This window comes from Lissotriton vulgaris, chromosome 11 (assembly GCF_964263255.1).
Source record: "Lissotriton vulgaris chromosome 11, aLisVul1.2, whole genome shotgun sequence".
NCBI lineage: Eukaryota > Metazoa > Chordata > Amphibia > Caudata > Salamandridae > Lissotriton > Lissotriton vulgaris.
Genome location: NC_141699.1, coordinates 988,036,548 through 988,062,744, shown reverse-complemented (window position 1 = coordinate 988,062,744; position 26,197 = coordinate 988,036,548).

Genomic DNA, 26,197 nt, shown 5'->3' with positions numbered 1-26,197 from the left:
TACTCATTAAAAATATATATTTTATATAAATACTGTTAATCTTTCGATTATTCCTTCTTGACCTCTGACCTTACCTGATTGTTCACACTGTCCACTTAGACATCCTAGGAAGTTTTTCACACCTGGTGCTAATCTTTTAGACAGGATCGCCCTGCCCGCACTGACGGAACAACAAAGGGAATCACTTGAGCAGGACATAACAGGAGCTGAAATAGAAAAAGTGGTAGCGAGCCTTAAAGACAACAAGGCCCCGAGCCCAGATGGATACACAGCAAGGTTCTACAAGCACTTCCTCCACCTAATCAAACCCACTATGGGAGAGGTCTTCTCAGACTGTATCCAAAAAGGGAAGATGACGACATCTATGGCGGAGGACAACATAATAGTCATTCCAAAGGAAGGAAAAGACTCACATTACCCAAAAAACTACCGGCCCATCTCCCTAATTAACGTGGATTGCAAGATCTATGCAAAGATCCTAGCAGCAAGATTAAACACACAGCTCCCCAACCTCATACACAACTCTCAAGTAGGCTACCTCAAAAATAGGATGTCCCACGATAACACGAGACACTTGTGCCGCTTAATATACCATGCCTCCACCAGCAGCAACCAAGCAGTCATGATTGCCTTGGCGCTGAGAAAGCCTTTGACAGAGTCTCATGGCCCTTCCTAGACCGATGCATGCAAAAGTTCGGGCTAAGGGAAAACTACAGAAGGATGGTGTTGGCGCTCTACAACGAGCCCAAAGCCTGCGTGGTTGTGAACGGAGGCGTGTCCGAGCCGCTCACCCTGGAAAGAGGTACAAGACAAGGCTGCCCACTCTCCCTAGCCCTCTTTCTACTAGCCCTGGAGCCACTCCTGGCCATGATCAGAAACAATAAAGAGATAAAGGGTATCCCAATCGGGGGGGACAAAGTTAAGCTAGCTGCATATGCAGACAACATCCTCATTACCACTGAGAACCCGGACCCGTCGATAGCCCCACTAATGTTCACCATCGAGGAGTACGCACAGATATCGGGATACAAACTTAACAAAGATAAATCAGAATGCAAATCACTAAATGTGCACACAACTAAGGCAGTGCTAGGGAACTCAGGGCTGGCTTGGCAACAGAAATTCCTGAAATACCTAGGCCTATACTTTGGGAGAGATCTTAAAACTAAGCTTGACCACATTGAGGAAATCCTATTAAACAAGCTGAAAGGGAAGTTAGAGGCGTGGTCACCAAGATTCATCAGCTGGTGGGGCAGGGTAGAAACAATAAAAATTATGCTAACACCCATAGTTAATTATCTGCTTAGCATGCTCCCACTGATCAACACGGAGGACTTCCACAAACGGCTAGACAAACTCATAAAAAAATTCCTATGGAGAGACAAAAAACCCAGAATAAGCCTACATAAACTGAGGCTAAACAAATGCCTGGGTGGGCTCAACCTAACCAACTTTAAAACATTCCAAACGGCGTGCATAGCCAAACAAGGTTTACACTGGCTCACCCCAGAGCAAGAGTATACGCCGGTATGGCTCTTGCTAGAGAGGAGAATCTTAAATGGCCTCGACCCCTTAGCTCTGCTCACAGCGAGCAAACACCCCGAGATCAACAAGAACACCATACTAAAAAACACCAGGAACGCCCTCCTCAAAGTAGACAAAAGAATGGGGGCTAGCATCAAAAACATCAGATGGAGCCAAACTCGACAAGTACGCCTACGACAAAAACAACTCGCCGCAGACAGAGGGTCGCGCCTCCGCGGGAAAGGCCAAGACAATGATGGAGCCAAGAAGGTAACACTGGAAGATATCATGAAGACACTGTCCAATGTGCAAACAACTGTAGGGTCGATATCCACAGACGTGAATCTACTATGGGCGAATCTCCACAAAATGTCAGAACGAGTGGCTCAAGTGGAAGTGGTAACGAAATCCCTAGTGGAAGACACCTTGGAGCTGCAACTTGCCGTGGAACGTATGGAAGCCAAGACTAAACAGCTGCAGGACAAGCTGGAGGATCAGGAGGGACGCTCGAGGCGGCACAAGGTGCGAATTTTAGGAGTGCCGGAATCAGAGGGTAAGAGAGCAATGGACCTCTATGTTGAAGATCTAATCAAGACGAAATTGCAACCTAAAGGGCTGTCGCAATTTTTCTCGGTAGAAAGAGCACACAGAGTGCCCAGCGGAGCACCGAAGCCGGGTGCTGCAACACGTCCAGTGTTGGCCCGATTGTTTAACTTCAGAGATAGAGACGTAATACTTAAAGCAGCGAGAGTGGCACCATCCATCAGGATCCAGAACTCAACGCTTGCCTTCTTCCCGGACTACACAGCGAAGGTAGCCCAGCGTCAGAAAACCTTCTCAGAGGTCAAGAAAGCTCTAAAAGCTAAGGAACTGCCTTATTCCATGCTGTTCCCGGCGAAACTGCGAGTTATTGCAGACGGAAAGACATGGTTCTTCGACACGCCTGAGACAGCACAAGACTGGCTAGAAGGATGGCGACAAGTAGGAGCACCTCGCCGCACCAACAAAGGACAACGGCACCACCGCGCCGGTACACCCACGGAGACACAAGCATCGGGGACCGGGAATTTGGAACAGACGTCGGAAGCAGGATCTGAGGACGGCAGACAGCAGTCAGAATCCTAAGTATCGAAGACTCACAGCCACAATGACATTTTTCTCCTAAAACAGGCGGGCTGCCCTTGGACTTGATTACGGGTGAAGCTGAATGTGGGTGGACAAAGCCGCCGCTGACATGAGAGTCCTCACCCCCGCAAGCAAGTACAATGGGTTGGGGAAGGGTAAAGCACTCTGCAAAGTTGGGGAGGTGGGCGGTTCTATGCCTGTGGAGCAGGGAGGCAGGGAGGGGGGTTAAGGGGGGAAGTTTAATTGTTTTGGTTCAGGATCCACACGTTGAGACACATTATGTCGAAGATGACACACACTCATTCCAACGGGATGGCAAGTATATCACACTGAAACCGACAGACAGGCAGGGCACACTCACAACACCCCCTGATGGCAGATCACTCCCAATCCGTCGCCATTCACGGCACGATACACCACACAGCAGTTCCCCCTCTTAAAATACTTACCTGGAATGTCAGGGGGCTGGGAGACACAATAAAGAGGGGGCTGGTTTTGCAGGCGATTAAACCCCAGGGCCCAGCTCTGATCTTACTTCAGGAGACGCACCTTACGGGGAAGGCGTGCCAAGCGCTGGATAGACGGGGCTATAAAATGGCTGCACACTCAGAATTCACCTCTGGCTCAAGGGGGACAGGTATCCTGGTTAAAAAAGCCTCTCCCTTCATTATTTTACAACACAAGACAGACGATCAGGGCGCTTTGCGGAAATCCACCGACAATAGGAAGGCCGGCTTCTCAATGTAGTGTCTGTCTATATACCACCAGCCCTCCACTCCGTTGCGTTGCCAGCGTTGGGAGAGTTTCTACTGAATTTCCCGACGGGAGACACCATCATTGGAGGGGATTTCAACTCCGTAATAGACCCGACACTGGACACGTTTTCTGTGAGGACGCGCACATCCGGACCCTCCAGTTTCCTGGGCTTTGTAGAGGCGATGGGTCTGACAGATGTTTGGAGACACAAACAACCCACAGCTCAGCAATATACCTACCACTCGGCAGTCCACAATAGTTTGTCCCGTATAGACTATTTCTTGACGCTTGGCAACAGCATAAGTGACGTACGCACCATAGATATACTGCCCAGGGGCATATCATATCACTCCCCGGTAGTATTGACCCTCTCCAGTTGGGAAAAGACTCGGAAGAGGATCTACCCCATCTACCCCAATTATTTATAAGTCCTTAAAATCAGGAAAGAACTCAGGACAGCAACTACCTATTATTGTACGGAAAATGCGTCGCCGGTAACCTCTCCCTCGATTCTGTGGGAAGCTTACGAAACGGTCCTGCGGGGGCAGGTGATTGCTTCCATTTCAGGACATAAACATACGCATCGCCAGGAGCTCTCAGAGCTCGAACTGGCACTTCACGCTGCGAACGTGACCCACATGGCGGGTCCCACGGCGGACTCCGCCCATACCCTGAAACTGCACCAGCAGCAGTACCAAGACCATCTCAAGACGCAAGTCGTCAGCGATATCAACAACACGGCCCATAGGGTTTACGACATTGGAGACAAGACAGGGAAAATGCTGGCCTGGTTAGACAAAAGGGGATATGATATGATATGATTTGGCTTTTATAAAGCGCGACTTACACTCCATGGAGCATCTTGGCGCTAGTCATAACGTGTCACAGAGGAGAAAAAATGGGAAACTACATAAAACCAGGAGAGGGGAAATTTAGTGGATCTGAAAAGAGTTTGTAAGGCGTAAGGGTTAAATTAGCGCTAGACAGAAGGTGTCAGAGGCATTAAAAATCCAGGTTTTAAGGGCCTTTTGAAACAGGTTCTCTGAGGGGATCAGACGCATCTGGGCTGGGAGCTTGTTCCAGGCTCTGGATCCCAACACTCCAAGGGATTTTCCTCCTTTTGTAGTGAGTCTGAACCTGGGGACCACTAATAGGTTTAGGTTGGAAGATCTGAGTGAGCGGGAGGGAGTATATCTTCCAAACCTTTGTGACAGATAGGTGGGGCCCGACTGGTGGTAGGCCCTGAAAGTGATTAGTAAGATTTTGAATAACACTCTCTTGTGGATAGGTAGCCAGTGCAGGGTTCTAAGTGCTGCTGAAGCAGATGACTTCCTAGGTAGTCTCAGCACTAGGCGGGCGGCGGCGTTCTGAACCATCTGCAATTTGTGTAGAACAGCTTTGTTGTAACCTGCATAGATGCTGTTACAGTAATCTAGACGGGATGTGATGAGGGCCACTGCTACCGTCTTTCTAGCTGTCAGGGGGAGGAGGTCAAAGAACCTTCTGAGGCCCTTGATAATGTTGAAGCAAGACCCTGCCACAGTACCTGCTTGTTGTTTGAAAGATAGGGCTTCATCAAACCTTATCCCGAGGTTGCGGGCCAACTTGATGGTGTTCGGAGGGACTTCGGCGTCTTGGGGCCACCAGTTTTTAGGGGAGAAAAGATTGTTTTGGCCAAAAGGGAGGATTTCAGTTTTGCCTGAATTGCACTTGAGGTGGTGGGTTCTCATCCATTCGAAGGTTGCGGTGAGACAGTCTCTCAGATTTTCTTCTGCTTTAGTCGTGTTGTTGTCCAGAACAAGGATGAGCTGAGTGTCATCAGCGTAGGATATCGTGCTGATGTCGAAGGATGTAATGAGCTCAATCAGAGGGGTCATGTAAAGGTTAAAAAGAATTGGGCTCAAGCTGGAGCCCTGTGGCACCCCTGTTTTTAGTGCTTTTTCGTCTGAACAGTGGCTTCCTAATATGGTAACTTGTTTCCTATGACTGAGGAAGTTTTTCAGCCATTTGAAGGCAGTTCCTGGTAATCCCGATTCTGCCAGGCGGCCAATTAATACGGGGTGTGAGACCGTATCAAAGGCCGCCGATAGATCAAGCAGGATCAGGACGGCTTTTTTTCCTTGATCCATTGCCATCTTGAGAGTCTCCACTGTATGTAGAAGAGCTGACTCCGTGGAGTGTTTAGCTCTGAAACCTGCCTGGCTGGGGTGTAGGAGGTGGTTATCCTCCAGGTATCTGGTCAGCTGTTTGTTTACCGCCGCTTCAGTAAGTTTGAACAGCAGTGGAAGCAGTGAAATTGGGCGAAGGTTGGAGAGTGTGGTAGGGTCAGCTAAGGGTTTTTTCTGCAAAGGTTTTACGACAGCAAGTTTCCATTCAGATGGAATGGCGGCAGTGGCCAGAGAGGAGTTGATGATAGCATTTATACTTGGATTGACCGTGTCCACTAAAGTGCGAAGCAGCAGAGGGGGGCACGGGTCAAAAGGGGAGCCTGACTTGATGGAGGGAGTAACAGAGGTATACAGCAGTTATATTCACACGAGGAGCAGCTACAGTCATATCCTGAAGATATAGTGCATACACTAGCAGACCATTTCCAAGCAGTATATACCCCAGAGAGAAAGGTCACAGAACGAGCAGCACTAGATTCCCTCAGTCACATACCAGTCCCGACGCTTCCGCCGGAAGCGGTCCACGACTTAGAGACAGAGCTGACGGTGGAAGAAATACAGTGGGCGATCCTTGCGATACAATCAGGGAAGGCACTGGGTCCGAATGGGATCCCCATAGAATGGTACAAGCTCCAGTCCGACAAACTCAGCAGGTCACTGTTAGCAATGTATACGGAGAGCTTGGCGAAGGCGGAACTCCCGCTGGGTCATCGTACAGCAACGATCGTAGCAATACCAAAACCCGGTAAACCCTGACAGATTGCTTGTCATATCGCCCGATTTCCCTTCTCAATGCCGAAGCGAAAATTCTCGCAAACCTGTTAGCTAATAGACTGATGGAACATCTCCCACTGTTGATCCACCCCGATCAATCGGGCTTTATGCCAAACAGAAGTACGGCCCTAAACCTCAGACGTGTACACAGGATCCTGGCGCAAGCCTCCTCATTGTCAGAGCCAGTGGTGATCCTTTCATTAGATGCCAAAATGGCATTCGACATGGTGGAATGGGAGTATTTATTCGCAGTCTTGTCCCGTATGGGCTTTGGCCCTAAATACATAGCCTGGATCCGCCTCTTATATGCCAACCCAGTCGCTCACGTCACCGCCACATCTCACACATATACCCACTGGAGAGGGGAACCCGTCAGGGTTGTCCCCTATCCCCCTTGCTCTTTGCCTTGGTTTTGGAGCCACTGGCTACGTTGATTAGGTCAACACCGTTACTGAAAGGGATTAGTTGGAAGGAGGGTTGGGAAGATGGAGTATCACTCTACGCTGATGATATGCTCATATATCTAACAGATCCAGACAGGGGCATCCCAGCACTCCTTGCACTCTGTGACACCCACGGGAAGTCATTAGGATACACGCTGAAGTGGACAAAATCAGTGATCTACGTTTTGAAGGGCCCGCAGTCCTCACTGGCAGCTTACTGCCTGCTTGTGCTAGTGTCAGGCTCCTTCAAGTATCTTGGAATATATATCACCGACAGTGCAACGGAATTCTTCGAACAAAATCTAAAACCTCCCCTGGAAAGACTACGCACTGACGTGAAATATTGGGCTGCCTTGCCACTGACCCTACTCGGTCGAGCTGCTCTCTATAAGATGATGGCGCTTCCGAGATTCCTATATGCCTTGGAAAACACCCCATGCCCGGTCGCGCCGCGGTACTTCCAACAGGTCACAGCGTTGGTCTCTAACTTATTATGGAGTAACCAACCGGCACGCATTGCACATATCAAACTTAACAGGAGTTGGTATGAAGGGGGGATTGCACTGCCAATCTAGAGATGGGAATCGATCTGGTTTAACCCTAAAATAAAATACAGGGATAAGACGCTCAACATGGACTCCTGGTACAAACAAGGTATCTCCACTTTCAACCAGTTAGAAAGTCGTAATACACTCCTCACTTTCGATACTCTAAAGCATGCACACAACCTACCAGATATTGAGCTCTATAACTTTCAAAAAATAAAGGCGGCAATCACAAGAGCAGAACTAAACAAGGAAGCCCCCCCAATACTGCAATACGCTACGAACCTAAACACGTCACACCTTTACACCCCCTAAGCCCAGTGACAACAAGACTCAACAGCAAAACACTGGAACACTGGGAAACACTACTCCCCAGGCAACTCAATTAGAGGGAGAAGTTTTGCCTTTGGTTGTCAGCGTCACAAAACAAAGTCGCCACAACACTGGCTCAAACCAAATACTGGCTCCTCCACAAAACAAACTGGACTCCGTCCCGCCTAGCGGCAATAGGCATACGCGACAACAACCTATGCTGGAACTGTCACAAACAAAAGGGGGACTTGGCACACTTAATCCTTCACTGCCCTAAAGTCAAATCCTTCTGGGGTAGAATAAGTGACTTCATAAACAATGTATTAGGCCTCTCACTACAGCTAGACTTCCACTGATTAGCCACCGCCTTCATGGCACCCGATATCCAATCCAAAAATGACGGGGATCTGATTGACCTCCTACTTACAGCGGCGGTTAAGATGATCCTAACTAACTGGAAAGACACAGGGAAGGCATCCTTCAGGAGCTGGTTCAACTGGATCACCTTCCTACGGGGGTGGTGGACAACATAACCTCAAATCAAACACCCAACATCAGCACCAAAGGGGACATGTGGCTTTTCCTGGACAACTACCTGACCACACACAAGCCCCCATAGGCAGACCCCCGGGGTCCAGCACCACCGCAACTAATGCAAACCAATAGTAAAGCGGCGGCATCCTGGACTGCCCAACCGCCACCCGAACCACTCGGTCCTCCTTCTCTGTCTCCTCTCCCCATTTCCTATCTCTTTTTCTTTTCCTTTCCACCTTAGAGGGTAAACACTAGCCCACTCACAACGCCGTACAACAAGTCCGCAACTACCTTGAGACGCTGGTGCATGCCTCAAATACACTCCAGGAGTTGCCGTATGTAACCCAACCGGCATACAAAGTGACCAAGTTTGCCCTCAGGCTACCTATATTGCATTCCTGTACACTGTACTCTGTATATAAAACTCTCTTTCTAATAAAATCATTTGAAATTAAAAATAAAAGAAACACTCCCAATATCCAGGGTGTTCAAGTAGAACATGTCATCCTGATGGGGCTGTTTACTCCCATTACAGGCTCCATCGGATTACTGGACCACTTCTAATGAGGGGCTTATTGCAGGGGAGGCTCCTCCGCTATGGTGGAGGAGTGTTGCCCCACTGCTGCTACGGAGCAGAGGTAACTGTGAAAGAGAAAATAATAATAACATCATTTGATTATCCTTTTCTTTTTCGCCGTTGTCTCTGCTGGGTAGCTGAGTCGTGGGGCGGGGCCAGGTCACCCTCCTAAGCTTTAGGGGGAAGAGTTGTGGGCACTTTGAAGTGCACATGGCGGCTTGGCCGGCTGTTTTAGTCCATGTTGAACAGCCGGGTGGAGAAAAGCCACAGGCTCCCAGGTACTGTTTGAGCGGCAAAGCAGGCTGCTCAGACCAATCTCAATTTGCATCTGGCAGACTGGGAGTGTGCAACAGTCGAGGATCGGGAGAGTCGTAATTTTTATTCTATTTTACATATATTCTTTAATTTATTTTTACCCCCCCCCCTTGCCGCCCTATCTAGTCACATCGGGAGCAGCCGCCACTGCCTAATAGTTTTGTCTACTGAACTCCCTGCATTGAAAAAACAAACATTGACTCAAAAAGTTTTAATAAAACTTTTGTGCTCTTTTTTGCACGTTTAAGAAATCCTCCTGCTAGCAATATTATCACATCAGTCTTCCCACCAATAAGTGAAAATTGCTTAGTAGTAAACCTTCAAACAAGATTTGCATTCTAGAGTTTTAGAGCCCTTTTTTCATTCCAGAGTACACAGTTATCATTGTCATGAACATGGATCTAACGATTATCAACAAAATAACATTCAATTGGGCACATATATTGATGGAACACACCAATGCATACTAGTACACATGTCCAACTTTAAATAGTTGACCGGAATGGGTGCAAGGTCCAATGATCTTGGTCAGTTGGTGGAAGTAAAAGGTAATCTACGGGAAAAAAACATTAACAGTGCTTGCCTAATTGTTCATGCAAACAAAGAAAAGAGTTCTAGCAGGATACATTTTTAGAAAACTTGTAATGGGGCTTACTTTATATTTGTAACCTCTGGCGGAGCTACTCGCCTTGTGTAATTAGATCATATTTGAATTCATATAAAGTGTATCAGTTAAATTGATAAAGGTATTGCTGTACCAAAAAATCAAGAAAGAATCAAAGAAAGACACTAATTGCAAAAGTAGCTTTGTTATTCCAAAAAGTTTACTTAATGAAATAGTTTTTTTAATTTTTTTAATCAATTTTCAAAAGCAAGTAGTGAGTTACAACATATTGGCTATATTCTATCAATTAATTATGCAAACTTGTATCAGAATTAGAAAACAAACTACTGGCTAAAAATTAGGTGATCAAGGTGTCCAACAATGACAGATAACATGCCCTTCTTTAGGCAACAATAGAAAAAAAACATCTTCAGGTACAAACAATAATTCACACTTGACCAGCTTGTACATAGTACAAATTATTAAACCAACATTTTTTTTTTGGTCAAAGCCCGCTGGGTTTTTATCTTTCTTTTAAATTAATGTTGTTAGTCCTGCATAGTGAAAGTCGACGCGTTTTGGCCTCCAATTATGGCCTCCTCAGGACAGCGAGGACCTGTATCACCCAAGCTACAACTCATTCTGACTACAATAAGGAGCTTTCCGGAAAGGGGACTCCTAGTGACAATTCGAGTTCAGGCCAATGGTAAACAAAAGTGACTGTGGAGACCACAGACCTGCACTTGGCCTGTCGTCCCTTCCAAAATATAGATGTCTGGCGCTGTGAACCACAACTCTCTCTTATTAGTACTCTGTCGATATTGCGTGGAAGTTATCTGGAATCTAAATCGTGTCGCGCCCGAGATCCTCAAACCTTCCATAATTCCTCATGGTATGGTATCATGGGGGCGTGGCGGGATAGGAGAACTTTAAGCAGTCCTGGCAAAAATTGATCAAAACAGCACCACTCCCTTCACCTCCTTGCACAGCCATCCATCCATCCCTTCTCATGCCTTCTCAGCTTTTTCTCTCTCCTCCCTCTCAGATCGCTTTCTCTCTACCTTCACCCTCGCTCTCTCTTGAAGATTCAGTGAGCCTGCTGCTATTGACCTCAGGGTGCTAGGGAAAGTGACAGGGGGGAGCCCTGGGCTTTCAAAACCGGCTACCAAGGGCTGAACGCAGTGGCGGCTCCTCGAGGGAATGCTGCGAGGCAGTGGGGCGAGGCGGGGGAGGGGCAGGATGGGGGTACTAAACTCCAGCATACGGCCAAACAGAGTTAAGTAAATAAATAAATAAAGCAAATTACATTGCATGCGCTGCATCGCTTTATTTACTTATTTGTTTACTTAACTCTGTTCGGCCGTATGCCGGAGTTTACTACCCCTACCCTGCCCCTGCCCCTCCCCAGGGCCGGACCGAGAACCAAAACCGGCCCTGGCAAAGTGCTCGGCCGGCCCCCTGGGGGTGCGACCGAGCTCTTTGCCAGGGCCAGTTTTCGGCCGATTTTGGTACAGGGCCGATTTTGCAGCTATGATGCAAAAACGGCCCACAGGGCCCAAAACTGGCCCCCACGCTTGCGGCGCACCGGGGGATTGCCCGGTTCCCGCAACTGCAAGTCCGGGCTTGCCCCTCCCACGCCCCACAGCCCTGCAGCACTCCCTCGAGGAGCCGCCACCTACCAGGGAAATGTTCGGTGGAATAAAAGGCCTGTCCGGCCCAGGAGTTGTGTCCTTATCTTTCCTATTCAAACACATATGCAGCTAGTCAACATTCACATGGATATCTCTGTGAAAATCAGGAAACAGAAAAACATCACCAGAAGGGCGAGGTCGCATTTTAAATATGGTGAGGTAGAGGTGATCCATGAACCACAATGAGGCGCCGCATAGTCCCTGTCATCTTCTTCTAAAAGGAACACTCACAGTTTCACCTGCTGTAATTTGCTAGAGATTATTCAGACTCTTTCTGGGCAAGGCTTTCTATTACCAAATAAAGATAGGCGGAGTCTCGAATGAGCTATCTTGAACACTAAAATGTAAATTTCCACCTGGCCTAAGTCTTAGCCATCCAAGAAACCGCAGGGACATTCAGGAAAGACAATTCAGAAATATGTTGATGGCAGAAACCAGACTAGTTGCTGCCCATTAAAGCTTCCATTCAACTCGCAGAAGCAGTTAGTTCAGTATAAACATATTCTTTCAAACCATATAATTCAATACAGAAATGAAGTTAGCCAAGTTGGTTGGTTTATCACTGAGGTTTTTCAGTAGTCGGGTGATTGCAACAGGGACAAAGGTACCTTTTTTCAAGATTATGCAGAACAAAGGTAGGACCACAAAAAAACTATAACAAGAACCACTGGTTTAATACTGTAACAAGAGAACAATGGTTCCTGTACAGAAAACATGTTGTATTTAAACTTGTCAATCAATTTCAAATACAATTAAAGAAAGCCACGAAAGTAGCACTATGAAGCATAAAACGGCACTGACAGGCATATGTATATTTATTACAAAATAATCTTAAAAGGACTATCATTGAATAGTGAGAATAGGTGTTTATTGAAAGTGATTCACAGGAGCTGTTTACAGTTTTTAACAAGTGTCAAGAAAGATAACATGACAATAAAAGGGTCTTGTGAGGTACTAGATCTAATTACAAAGTATTAGGTTTTGTATGGAACATATGATGTGGTGTTGCTGACTGTCGAACTATAGATGTGTCTTCATCAGGCCGGTCAACGATAAATGCCCGAGGAGGGGGAGATGACTGGGCCAACGGATTCTAAGTCAAGTGTGAAGAATGCCTATTGGATGGAGTGGAAACTTGAGAAGGCGCAGAAGCGCATCACCAAACCTAGACAGGATGTTTTGGGACTGCAATGGTCCATATAGGAAAAATTCCAATGGATTGTGTCTGCAAGGGATTTTGTCTAATTGTAAGGAGTATTGGTCGGCCGAGTCGTTTTAAGGCATGGGCAATGTTGGCTCTGGCCCACAGCGCCCACCTTGCTAGGGGTCCCATCATTAAATTTTCAGGAGAGTCTCAGACAGAGGTATAATGATGGGGCCCCCTTAACAATATGAAAAGGAGCTTATTTGCACTGAATGGGGCCCCCTGAAGGACTGGGGTCCTATTTGAAGGTTTGGGGGCTAACAGAGAGGATTGTCAATGATCATTGCATAGTTGCTTGGGACTTAAATAAGCTGAAAATGGATAATAAATTCAGAGTTGATCTGAGCTAGGGGCCCCAAATGATGTTTGGCCCGAGGGCCCTCAAAATTCTTACGATCTCCCTGTTGGTCCGGGGACCCATTGCCAGCATCTGGGTTTCTGTAATGTTGGTCTTAACTGTATAGAAAAAGGAACAAGTTATCAGGAGCAGATGTTTCTTGCTCAAGAGTTATTCAGCAAAAAGCCAACCTGAGAAAAGTACCGAGAAGCTGCCGTCTGCTGGAAATCAGGAGCGTAGCTACCACTGGTGCAGCAGTGCAGTGCAGTGGGGCCCAGAGCCCTGAGGTACCCATTGAACTGTGATAATTGCTGTATCTTACTACCCCAGCAACAGTTTGAGGGGGCCTTTTCCTTGCTTGGCCTGGGAATCAAGGCATCCAAACTACTGAACTGGTGGAAATAGCCAAGATATCTTGCATCACACCAAATGGTGCTTCAGAATGCAGATTTGCATATGGCTGAGTCCAAACTGGGGTGGTGTGGTGAGCAAAACAAAGATGGATTTAACCCAGGTCCTTGTGACTGGGGGTGAATGTTTGCATTGTCCACTATTTCCTTCCATCAATTGTTTCTTTTGCATATGTTGCCTTAAGTGGGACGGGTATGCCCAGACGTGGGTCCTGTGCTCACTACACCACTGGATTCAAGCTAGCCTGGCTGATGAAGGGCGATGCCCTGAAACCGGTCCCAGGATGCTTGTTTCCGCTCCAGGGAGGACCTGGCTTGGCAGTTCGGGCTGGACTCTTCCCACAAAGAACATGGTCAAGACTGATTTGCATATGGTTGGGTCCAAACTGGGGTGGTGTGGGAAGCAAAACAAAGATGGATTTAACCCAGATCCGTGTGACTTGGGGAGAATGTTTGCATTGTCCAGCATTTCCGTCCATCAATTGTTTCTTTTGCATCAGAATGCAGGGCAGCACAAAGCAGTACTTAATTTGAGTACCGTTGGGGACAATGGTACTTATTTTTGGAGAACAGCACTTATTTTTCTTCATTATAAATTTATAGAGAGCAAGAGAGCGGAAAAAGAAAGACGGAAAATCTTTAACAAAGGGAGGAGAGAGGAACCTGCAATAGTGACATAAAGGGGCAGGAAGTGTATGGTAGTGAATTAAAGAGGTCTGAGGTAGATATAAGACTAGCAGCCTTGTTATTTGGCGTGTGACATTTAATGGCACTGGATGCAGGCTTTTGAGCAAAGCCTAGGGTGCCGGCACTCTTTCTATCACAAATGAAGCACTTGCTCAAACATCTGTGTTGCCCAACTTTAGAAAACAAAATATACTTTGCACTGAAAGTTGATGTGTTTGTAGCATCAATAAGCTTTGTATTGCGTAGTTTAAAATCCACATTATTATGTACAGAGTGAGCATTTAAGGTGGTGATTATCGCAAATACCTATTCGCATCAACACTAGCCCATACCTATGATGTGATGTACACTGACTGAGCACCCATGCTAATTGCATTAAATATTGCTCGAAATAGAGAAGGTGAAATGTATGTTTTTATTTATTTATTTTTTAGTTTTATATAGCGCTTGTTAAGTTTACTCAAACTACATGCAGGGGCTCCATGTGGGTCAAAACAGTCAACAAAGGAATATGAAACAAAACAGCATTAATGTAGTCAAAACAGTCACAAAAGTTTATAATCATACAGGGTTAAGGTAATGTGTTCAAGACGGATTAGAGACTGAGTGATTCAAGCGACGTCATCGAAGGATCCTGTCGATGGGGGTTGGATCTTTGGGAAACATAGCCCAGTTTGTGAGCGTGTTGAAGAAGTTGTTATGCAGTGGAGATTTGAGATCTCATTTGAAGCAAGAGAAGGAGGGGTTGCAGCAGCGATCCTTAGGTAGTGAGTTCCAAATCCTAGGAGCATTTCTGGAGAAAGAGCGCACCTGGAATGATTTCTTCTTCAGTTTTGGAGGAATGAGAAGAAGGGAGTTGGAGCTTCTCAGTACCTAGTGTCTTCCTGCTGTCGCTTGTTTGGCTTCTAGGTATTTGGGGTTCTTTGTATGAAGGGCTTTGTGAGTCACACAAGCTTCTTCCTTTCAATAGGAAGCCTATTGAGACTCTTGACGGTAGGTGAGATGCGATCAAACCGTTAGATTCCTGTGAGGAGTCTGGCAGCCCCATTGAGAATTGCTCTTAGGAGCACAAGGTGGCTTTTTTGGAGTTCCAGTGATGATGGCGTTGCAGTAGTCAAGTTTCGAGAGGACTAGTGATTGCACTACCATCTTTAGATTGTCAGGGGGAATAAACAGTTTGATTTTCTTTTGATTTTTTATTGTGTATGCTGCTCATTTGTTTACCTTTATTTTCCAATTTTTCTCACATATCAGCAATACATAATTGGTGGTACACAGTTTTAGAATGTATCATAGAAATAGGTATCACAATTGCACAGTTAAGTATAGTAAATGTAACACATCAGTAGGCATGTAAATATCAACATCTCTACATTCCTAATATTACATTACCCTCCGCCTGACCCAACCTCTTTGCAAACCACAGCAGGTGTCTGGGTCTACATGATCGTATATATAAATACAATCAATCTAAGGATGAGATAATAGTCATGAGTTGATGTCCTGTATGGAGGCAACATCAAACCTGCGGGATATGCTCCGTCACCCCACACCCTCCGGGACTATGCCATTCTCAAGCTGTGAGTTTGTGGTCTGATGCAATGTTGCAACATATGCCCAATATGGGCCCCATATGTCCTTAGGGCATGGCGAACTAGGCATAATGCTGGCATAAATCTCACCATTTACATCACAGTATGCCAACCTGCGTAACCATCCCTGCAGGGTGGGGGCAGTCCTTCGGCCCCACAATAAATCTATCTCCCTTTTGGCCAATAGTAATCCAAGGGATGCAAATCTTCTACTTTTTTTAGGAAAATTAACCGTGCATCCCAGTAGTGCCACTTCTGGAGTGGGAATAAGAGTCAGATTAGTCATGACACCCAGTGTGCTATGTATCTGTGGAGGAGTGTGGCTCAATGTGGAGGAGTGTGGCTCAATGGTTAGAGCAGCAGACCCTGATGCAGAGATCTGGCAGGGTCTTGGGCTCATTTGTCTGCGGATCGATAATTCTCGCCTCGGCGCCTACTCTAATCATGGGGTCCCACGCTGCAACTCTGGGCAATAGCTTGCTCAATCTCCACAATGGCCCCTACAACACTGGGATGCCTGGCTTCACCTTGGGGGTGCCCAGGAGGGGCATCTCACAGGGAGAGCCTGGAAGGGTTCCACAGCGTTATACAGCGCCGGGACGCCCCGGTGATGGGCAGCTGTGCGCTTTACAAGTATCCTACATTTACATCTGCTCCCAGTAGGACTGCAATTTTGGGCAGGTCCATGTGAGGTGGGCAAAGTCCACATATGGTACGGAGCACTTCTGGCAATTGTGGGGTCTGGACGGATCTATTCTGTGTGCTTTGATGGGAGTGCAGTAAATACTGCGTAAGAATTTGAAATGCAGGAGCTTATGCCTACTGTTAAGGGAGACTTTTCTTGTCACCGCACAGTACTTCACCCATTGTTTGTCTGAAATGGTATGACCTAGATCTTGTTTCCATGTGTTGCAAACATCGTCGTCCCTCACATGTCTCGCACTAGCGCATGTTTTGTATCGCTTGGAGATGAGATGAGTACCCGTCTCACTTTCAATGATCAATGTGAGTGGAGCAAAACTGGGGTTCAACTGGGTAAGTATTCAGTGTGGCACGTAGAGCAGAGCGGATTCGCCTCAATAGGAAGTTATCCATAAAGGTGATAGTTTGAAACCGGGTGTCTTCAAACACAGAGAAAATATGTTCCGCCGGGTATAAATCCCCCATTTTTGTGATATTGAATTTGGCTAAGGTGAGTTGCACTAACCTTTCCCCGGTTATTGGCAGCCAGGTGTGGTTGGGGAGGGGTAGGGCTGAAGAGTATAATGTGGAGGTGCCGTCTAGCCTCCGTAGTCCATCTCATGCCCAACTGGTGGTGGAAACAGTCTGTATGTTGTGTGCGTCTCTAGGAACGCCCTTCGGTAGTACAGTGGCCAGTTTTTTGGGTAAGACAAACCGTAAAAATGGGATCCTTGCGTCAGGATGAAACCAGGCATAAGCATAGCAGCACTGGGCTACTAAATAATACAGATGGAGATCTGGGCCACCATATGTCCCCCTTTCGCAAGGAAGGGTAAGCACCTGCCAGTGGACGCGCGCCCTTTCCCCCCATACCAGTCTGATGAGGCATGTACGTAATGTCAAAAAGAAACCATTGGTGAGGGGTACAGGGATAATTTTAAAAAGATTAAAAAAATTGGGGAGCACCACCTTTTTAAGTATTGCCACTACCTGCTATTGATAGCGGCAGACGCAACCAGCATTCCACTTGGGCTTCTAAGGAGCAGACTGCACGCCCATAGTTCAAATTGAGGATTTGCGCAGTGTCCAGGAGAATATGTATGCCTAGATATTTTACTGAATCGTGGCACCATTCAGGGGGGAATCTGCAGTCCCATGGAACCATGCTTGTTGTTAATGGAAAGATCACTGACTTGTGCCAGTTAATGCCCAGTCCAGAAAAACGGCTGAATCTGAGTATTTCTCTGATAAGCGGTTCTAAGTTTTCCTGAGGGGCTCGAACATAGAGGATAGAGTCATCTGCATATAGTGAGACTAATAAGGGGCCAGTGTTGAATTGTAAGCCTCTATGTAAATGTTGTTCTTGAAAATGGTGAATGAAAGGAACCATGCCAAAATAAACAAAAGGGGTGACAGAGGGCAGCCCTGCTGGGTGCCACGAGACAACAAAAAGGGTCAGGATAGAGTGACGTTCAATCGGAGTCTCGCCAAGGACCGACAGTATAGTAGTGCTGTGGTGGCTATAAAGCCCACAGGCATACATATGCTCCGCATAACCCAAAGAAAGAAAGGCCATTCCAAGGAATCAAAAGCTCTTTCCGCATACAAAAGGATAGCAGCAGCTGGTACTTTCGGGTCAATTCAGAGTATTACAGCAAATAACGTTCTGAGATTTAAGGAAGCGGATCGATGGGTGCATAGCCCAATTAGGCTGGGGATATGATGAATTCCATTAATTGGGATAGACGCTTAGCGATAATCTTACCTAGTATTTTATAATCTAAGTTTAATAAATGTAAATGTAAATGTATAGGCATTTATATAGTGCACTACTTACCCGTAGGGTCCCAAGGCGCTTCGACCTCTGCGAAACCCTTCCTGGCTTCCCTGAGAGATGGTCCCTTAATGGGTATCTCCAGGGTGAGACCAGGCATCCCCGGCGGTCTGGTGGGGCCGTTAGTGAAGATGAGGCAAGCTAATGCCCAGAGTTGCCGAGTGTGATCGCTGATCAGAGTGGGCACCGAGGCGAGAGAATTATCGAGTCCGCTGACCCTGGTCCAGAAACCTGCCGCGCCGGGAATCGAACCCTGGTCCCGGGCCGTCCTCTGCTCTCGGGTCTGCCGCCTCTAACCAGTGAGCCACACTACTTCACTAGCGAAAGGGGTCTGTATGAGCTACAAAGGGACGTATCTTTGCCAGGTTTGAGGAGGAGAATAATGACTGCTTCTCATAGTGTGGGGAGCAGTATCTGTCTTTCAAGCACTTCAGCATAGACCTCTATCAACTGCGGCCCTAGTTTGTAGGCCTTATAGAAGTCTCCGGTGAAGAAGTCAATCCGGGGGCTGAGGAGCCTCGGAGGGCATCAACTGCGCCAAGTACATCAGCCTCGGATATGGGCTCTGCTAAGAAATCCTGCATGTTTTTTTCCAAATGCACCGGAACAGCCGGCAGCACTCGGGAAAACTAGCCAAAAATCGATCCTGATCCAAGTGTCATGCTGGCCTGAGTAGTGGGTCTATTCTGTAAATGCAGGATTGCGTTTGCGCCAAATGTCTAGCAAGGAGAGTTGCTCACAGAGATCTAGCAGAGCATGGCGAGTGTGTGGCTTGGGGTCCGGGGAAGTGGAAGGGCTGTCTAGGCTTGGGTTTAGTAGTAAGTTGAAGTCCCCCCCTACCAAGATAAAGCTAGGTTCCAACCTCGCTAACTGTGCTTGTAAGGAGTGAAGAAAATCAGGGGAGTCAGTATTCGGGCCATGAACACATACCAAAGCCATTTAATGTCCCATGAGTGTGTCTGTGACGATGATGAATCAACCCTCACTATCCCCTAAGACTGAGCTGAGGCTGAAAGAAACCCTCTTGTGGATAATGATGGCCGCATCCCTGGCATAATTACTGTAATTTGCAAAATATCTGTGTGCTTCCCAACTGGCAGCAAAGGGGGCCGTGTCCGCTTTAGGCAAATGTCTTTCCTGCAAATAAGCGATGTCCCCCTTATATTACATCAAATAGTTAATAACCTGCCGTCGTTTGTGGTTGTTGTTCAGTCCCCTGACATTCCAGGATACTAAGGACAAGCTAGAGGGACCTTCAGTGTTACCTAACTGTGCCATAGGAAGTACATATCCAACATAGTAAGGTGAAGTAACAGAAAACACAGAAAAACAGTGACAGTGACCATCACCGTACATAACTGGTAACATTTAAGCAATGTAAAGTTTCCACCCCCCACCCAGCGTCACCTCCACCCAAGTGAGGCAGTACCATAACATAACGCATAACTTGAAGTACCAAGTAACTTTACATTTAAATGAAGAACCCCGAGAAGGGCACTTTGAGGTTCCGTGACAATTGTAAGTGGTGTTTTCGACTCGCCCGAATATGGTCGAGTCTGGTATCTATGAACCGCAAATGACGAGTTTAGTGGGTGTACGCGTTTTCGCTGTGCTAACCTAAACCGTTCGTCTGTTTCGTGGGTTTCTTCATCTGAACCCACTGGTTCCATTTTAGATATGGCATCCATTTTGTTTCTTGCCCTCAAGTAGCCAGCGAACGGACACTGTCCGCTTCGTGACCCTGGGATTCCCAAACTCTTGTGGAAGACACGTGTTCCTTTGAGGGTGTCTTTATGACGAGGTGGATGACACTACAAGGCAGATGGCCCCGCTCGAGGCTCATTTTGCCGTGCCTGTCTATTGTCTCAGTTGTGCATTCATTAGGCACGTCTCCTTTGATCCCTGCAATCGTGTTTCCGATATCACCCCCTTACACTCTTTTCAATCTGTTGACTATCTTTGTCTTCCTCTGCACCTGTTTCTGACTCTTCCTTGGTTCGTTTACTGCCGGAATGGAATGCACTAATGGTGAGAAGATGTACTTTTACAGTTGGGAACCGGCAATGCTACTGTAATTATGTTCCGGGCCCTGAATACATGAAAGCGACCCCCTATGAAATTTACTGTGGGAACCGGGTTGTAACCTTTTGTTTGCCATGTTGTCTTATGACGAAAAACTGTATAAAAGGAGCGATCCACAGATACAATTCGAAGCAGTCTCCTTGAACCTACATGCTATGTACTTCTTGTGACTTTTGTGTTCCCTGCAGTAAATAAACCTCGAATCTTTGACGCCGAAGGAAGTGTCCCGTGTCTCTGTCATTTGTACGCCGGAACAGGTAACCCACGAAGGTTTCAGGTGTTGTCCCCTGGCACCGCTGGGTCTTAGAAAAACCCAGTCCTTCAGTTGGCGCCCAACGTGGGGCGGCATCAGCGGTACCGGTCCAAAGCCCGACGATCGTGAGGAACTTCGTGTGAAATCTCCGAGGGAAGGTGCACCCCGCTTCATCGATCCTGTTGTCGAAACAAGTGGCCCGAAGACTTTTCCCGCGAAGATCCCCGCCTCCTGACGGCTGCGACGGACTGCTACCCTGACTGTCGACCTGTTTTGGCGCCTGGCGTAGACCTTGGTACAGCGAGACGATTGACGGGCCTTCCTGGTGACGCCATTGTTCTTTGAGTTAAGTATTTGTGGGTCGCTCCCAGAATTCTTGGTTGTTGTGGGTGCTTAGTTGTTGCATGGTTCCATTGCATTTGTGGTTCTTCGTATTTGATTCTTAGTTGTTCTATTTGACGGCTGCAGTCGCCAAAAACCGAGGGTTTTTGCACTTTTGCGGGGACATTGTAATCCAATAACCCTTGACGTTTGTGAAACTCGGTTAGTGTGCACGATGCCTGGCCGTAGTACTTTGTTTAGTTGCTTCAGAGGTTGTGGTGCGGATTCCCGATTGGAGGACTCATGTCCGATACCTCCAGTCGGAACTCCAATTTATGAATTATATAGTCGCCATGGTGTGGGTCCTATCGCATTTAACGATTGTTGGGTCCGTTACACTAAAGATGACGGTGTCCTTAGTTGGCCACCTCATGGTAGTTTTGAGACCCCAATTTTAGATAATCTTGAAGCTAAATTGTTTCAAAAGAAAGCAAGGCCGGCCATGTTTGATTCCTTTCGGTTATGGCGTAAAGAAGCCAAGCAGAAAGAAATCAGACAGCTTAAACGTAATAGGAGAGAAGGTATCGTTACAACGATAAGAAATGCAGAGCAGTTTCAGAGAGACAAAGAAGAGAAGGAAAAGGAAATTTTTGATAGATTACAACGTATGACTGTGGATAAATGTTATCCCGCTTTACCGACGGGTACTGATAAGAAGGGAGAGGAAGCAGTAGAGGATCCTTTGTTGTCCTATCTGTTGAAGTCGCCACCTCCATATGCACAGGATACCTCAGTCCCTGTGGTTCCCCCTGTTCCTCAACCTGTTGTTCCAGCGGCTGTTAATCAGCCTGTCGGTGGCCCTGACCTCGCGAATCCTCTTGTCCCTATTACTCTACCTGCTGCTACTGTCCCTACTGCTCCACCGTCTATACCTTCTCAAGCTGTTGTTCCCGCTACTTCTGCTCTTGTGGCTACTCCTACTGCTCCTGCTGCTCCTGTCTTTAGCCCTCATGTTGTTGCTCCTGTACTTTACTCCTCTTCTCCGTCTGTTCGAAGACGCATCCCTAACACTGTTGCTAACCTTTATTCTCCTTTTGGACCGCTTCTTGGGTCTGATGATTCTGATGCTCCCCAACGACGGAGTCAGCTTCCTGGTGGTAGGGAACGTGATACATTAATCAAAATGGCGCGTAATTGGATTAGGTATCCCCTTAAGAATCCTCCGCGTGTAATTGCTGACACTTTCTCTCAATTCAATGTGCCAACACAGAGATTCGTGTTTGACAAAATGTGCAAATTCTTACGTGAAGCGATATCCAATGATGAGGTAAACGAAGTACCGGTTGACGTAACTGAACTTCAGCTTCAGTTTGCGAGTGGTATACTTGTGGGTAGCAATGTTCGACGTGCTCTTGAGCATCTTTTATCTTTTCGTCCCACTGTGATACCCCGAGCATTATTTAAAGACGAAACTGAGGAGTGGATGGCAACGCCTGGTCAGTATCCCATGCGTGAAGTTCCACCAGTGTGGATGCCAGGTAACCCTAATGCTGCTCCTCCGATTTTGCCACATTTCCAGAGAGTGTGGATACACCTTCCATGGAATCGATCGGAAGTTTTACAGGTTAAGCAATCTTGCCAGACCCTCGCAAAAATCCTGCAGGGTACTATAAGGAGTTGTCCCAATTACTGGATGCCACGATCATGAATCTTGCCGACATCGACATGTTGTTCGGCAATGTCGTACCGCAACCGATTTGGGCGAAAATTCGTCAAGAAAATCACGCAGCCGAGTTAGGCGGTGATTGGGCTGTTGTTGCGGCGGCTGACATACGACAAGTTGGTGGGGCTAAGCCTGAACAGCTTATTACTGATCTTCCCCAAAGAATAATTACCCTTATGAAGACACTTATGCCAGCAATGAAAGTCAACTGGGATAAACTGTCTGCCTGTAAGCAAAAGAAGGACGAGAGTGTCTCCGATTTCTTTACGAGATTTGAGGAGGCATTCATCGATCACAGTGGTCAAGATATGAGCACTGAGGGAGGTCAGAGGTTGTTTGTGGATAAATTTGTCTCAAATTTGTTGCCTGAACTTAGCAACAAATTGAAAAATTCTGAAAGTGCGTGGGCTGTTTCTACCGCTGCTCAGATATTGGCTACGGCTCAATATTATGAAAATAGAGAGAAGGAGGAAAATGATCATGCCGACAAAAAGACGAAAGAACTCAAAACGAAAGTTCTATTACAGCAAGCGTATCCTCCGCGCTCAAATCAAAATGATTCTCAACAGCGGAATAGATCGCAATCGCAGCCCGCTAGGTCACAGTCGCGGAATGACTCTTCTTCGCAGAGATCTATGCTTGGGTACAATCAATGTGCTTATTGTAGAGGTGAGGGTCATTTGAAATGTGATTGTCCGGTTTTGCGCGATCGAAATAATGGCAATTCATCTAGAGGAGGTCGTAGTGGTCCTCAACAGGCTTCATGAGGTAGAGGTCGTGGTGTTACTCAGAATCAAAATGAGCGTTCTAACAATTCCTCTGATTCTAATAATTGTTTTGATCAGCGTGGTTCATCGTCAGATAGATCCGCACAGTACCACGTGGACGATTTTTACGTCGACCAGGGTACTGATGACGGTAATTACTAGGACAGCCGCAGACAAAGGGAGGGAGTAGTATCAGTTCCGGTTGATCAGAGAGGGCCTTACGTCGCAGTTGCCACATCGGGCGTAGTTGAGCCTTTTCTGTTGGACACTGGTGCAGCGAAAAGTTCTATCATGCATTCGAAACTCCCTGGCGCGCCTTTGTCTGGCTTAACGAATGTTTCCGTTGGATCCCCTGTTAGCCATCCGGTTTCTCACCCTTTGCCCCTCACAATTGGGCCTTGTGAGCTGAAAGCTCCTTTGATTTTGACTACTGGTTGTGGTGAAAATCTTTTAGGGCTGGATTTGCTGAAACGTTTGTATGGGACTTTGTATTGTTCTCCTGCGGGAGTAAAGCTTACGTTGGGTGAGAGAATGATCTCTCCTATGTACTTGTCAATTGATAAGCTCCCACCGGAATTGAGTTCTCTTCCTGCATCTTTGTGGGCAACAGGTCCCAATGACGTGGGCCTGCTTGACATCTCCCCTTATGTTGTCCAATTGAAATCGAATGTGCGATTACCACGTATTCCCCAGTATCGTATCTCCCTTGATGGTGAGCGAGCGTTATTAGCGATCATCTATGACTTGATCGAGAAAGATGTTATCGAGGAGACTCGGGGAAACGTGTGTAATAGTCCTGTGTTACCTATTCTGAAACGCACTGATCCATCTAAGCCTCCTGTTTATCGTTTTGTCATTGATTTATGGGAGGTGAACAAAATTGTGGTTCCTCAGTTCCCTGTGGTACCTGACATTACGGCTTTACTGACTCTGATTCCAGCATCTGCTTCTTGGTTCTCAGTGATCGATTTGAAGAATGCTTTCTTTAGCATTCCGATTGCTGAGGAAAGCAGGGACCTATTCGGTTTTTCGTTAGGTGGTCGCAGCTTTAGGTTTAAACGCGCTCCTCAGGGCTACTGTGAGAGTCCATCGATATACAGCCAAGCCCTGAAGAGTCAACTTGATGCGTTTGTGCTACCGGCTGGTGCGGCCTTGATCCAATATGTTGATGACTTATTAGTGGCTGCGGACACACGAGAGATTTGCAAAACTGCTACGGTGTCTCTGTTACAACATCTCTGTGACTTACATCACAAGGTGTCACCTTCTAAGCTGCAATATTGTTGCCAAGAAGTAACCTATCTAGGTCACTTATTGTCAAAGGAGGGAAGAAGGTTGACCCCAGAGAGAATTGCAGCGATCGCTCGAATGACTGTGCCAACAACTCAGAGAGATGTACGTGCCTTTCTAGGTATCACGTCGTACTGCAGGCAATGGATTCCAAATTTTTCATTGCTAGCGAAACCATTGGTAGCCCTCACGTGCAAGGATGTTCCAACTCCTTTGCCATGGATGGAAGAATGTCAGAAGAGTTTTTCTGAACTGCGTGACGCATTGTGTTCGGCTCCTGTGTTAGGTACCTCTGACTACAGTAAGCCGTTTACACTATACGTTCACGAGAGGGAAGGTTGTGCGTTGAGTGTTTTGACGCAACAATTTGGTGGTAAGCAGCGTCCATGTGCATATTTTTCCTCGACTTTGGACCCAGTAGCTAGAGCATTGCCGAGTTGTCTAAGAGCGACAGCGGCAGCTGCGGTGTCCATCCGACAACCTGCAGGATTGGTCATGGATAATATGCTTACGGTGATGGTTCCGCATGCAGTTGACACTCTTTTAAATCGTACAAAAACCCAACACTTGACGAGCGCAAGGTTGTCCGGTTATGAGTTGACGCTTTTGGCAAGTCACATTCAAATAAAGCGCTGCAATGTTCTAAATCCGGCGACGTTGTTGTCAATCAATATGGAATCAGACGAGGTACCACCACATGATTGTTATTTGCGAACTGAGGAAGAAACGAAGGGTCGTGTTGACCTAAAAAACACTCCATTGGAAGATCCCGATGGTACTTTGTATGTGGACGGTTCGTGTTTTAAGTTGCCGAATGGTGATGTGACGACTGCGTATGCTGTGGTAACGTTGAGTACGGTTGTGGAAACTGCGAGATTGAGTCAGAATTCTGCACAGGCAGCGGAATAATTTGCATTGACGAGAGCGTGTGTTTTGTCGAAAGGAAAGCGGGTGAATGTGCTTACCGACAGCCAGTATGCCTTTGGCGTCGCTCATAGCTTCGGACGATTGTGGCGAGAGAGAGGCTTTATGACATCGCATGGCACGAAGATCCAACACGGACAGCTTGTGAACAATCTTTTAGACGCACTTACATTGCCCAAGCAGGTGGCGATTATTAAATGTAGTGCCCACCGTAAGGTGACGGATGATGTTGGTCGTGGCAATGCGTTTGCTGATGAGATTGCTAAGGAGACTGCGAGAAATCTTGCAACTAGAATGTATGTAACGAGTTCGGTAAGGTGGCCTGCAGAAACTGGTATGTGTGAGGATACTGTTGAAAGTGTGAAAGCGATTCAGAATGAGGCCACCGAAACTGAAAAGACCAAGTGGAAGGAGAGCACAGGAAAGTTGGATGCGAATGGATGTTGGATTGATTTGTCGGAGAATCGAAGATGGATGTTGCCGGATGCATATGTGCTAGCTGTTGTGACCATGGCACACGGCCTGTCACATATTAGCGCGAAAGGTATCTGCAAGTTGTTGTTCCCTGTATGGAAGAATGATGGTATCGCTAAGTGTGCTGAGAGATTGGTCAAGAATTGCATGGTATGTATGATGTACAATCCTGGCAAGGGCACTCCTACACCCCCTGGCCACTTTGCTCCTCCTACATGTCCCTTTGAGGTAATCCAACTGGACTTCATCC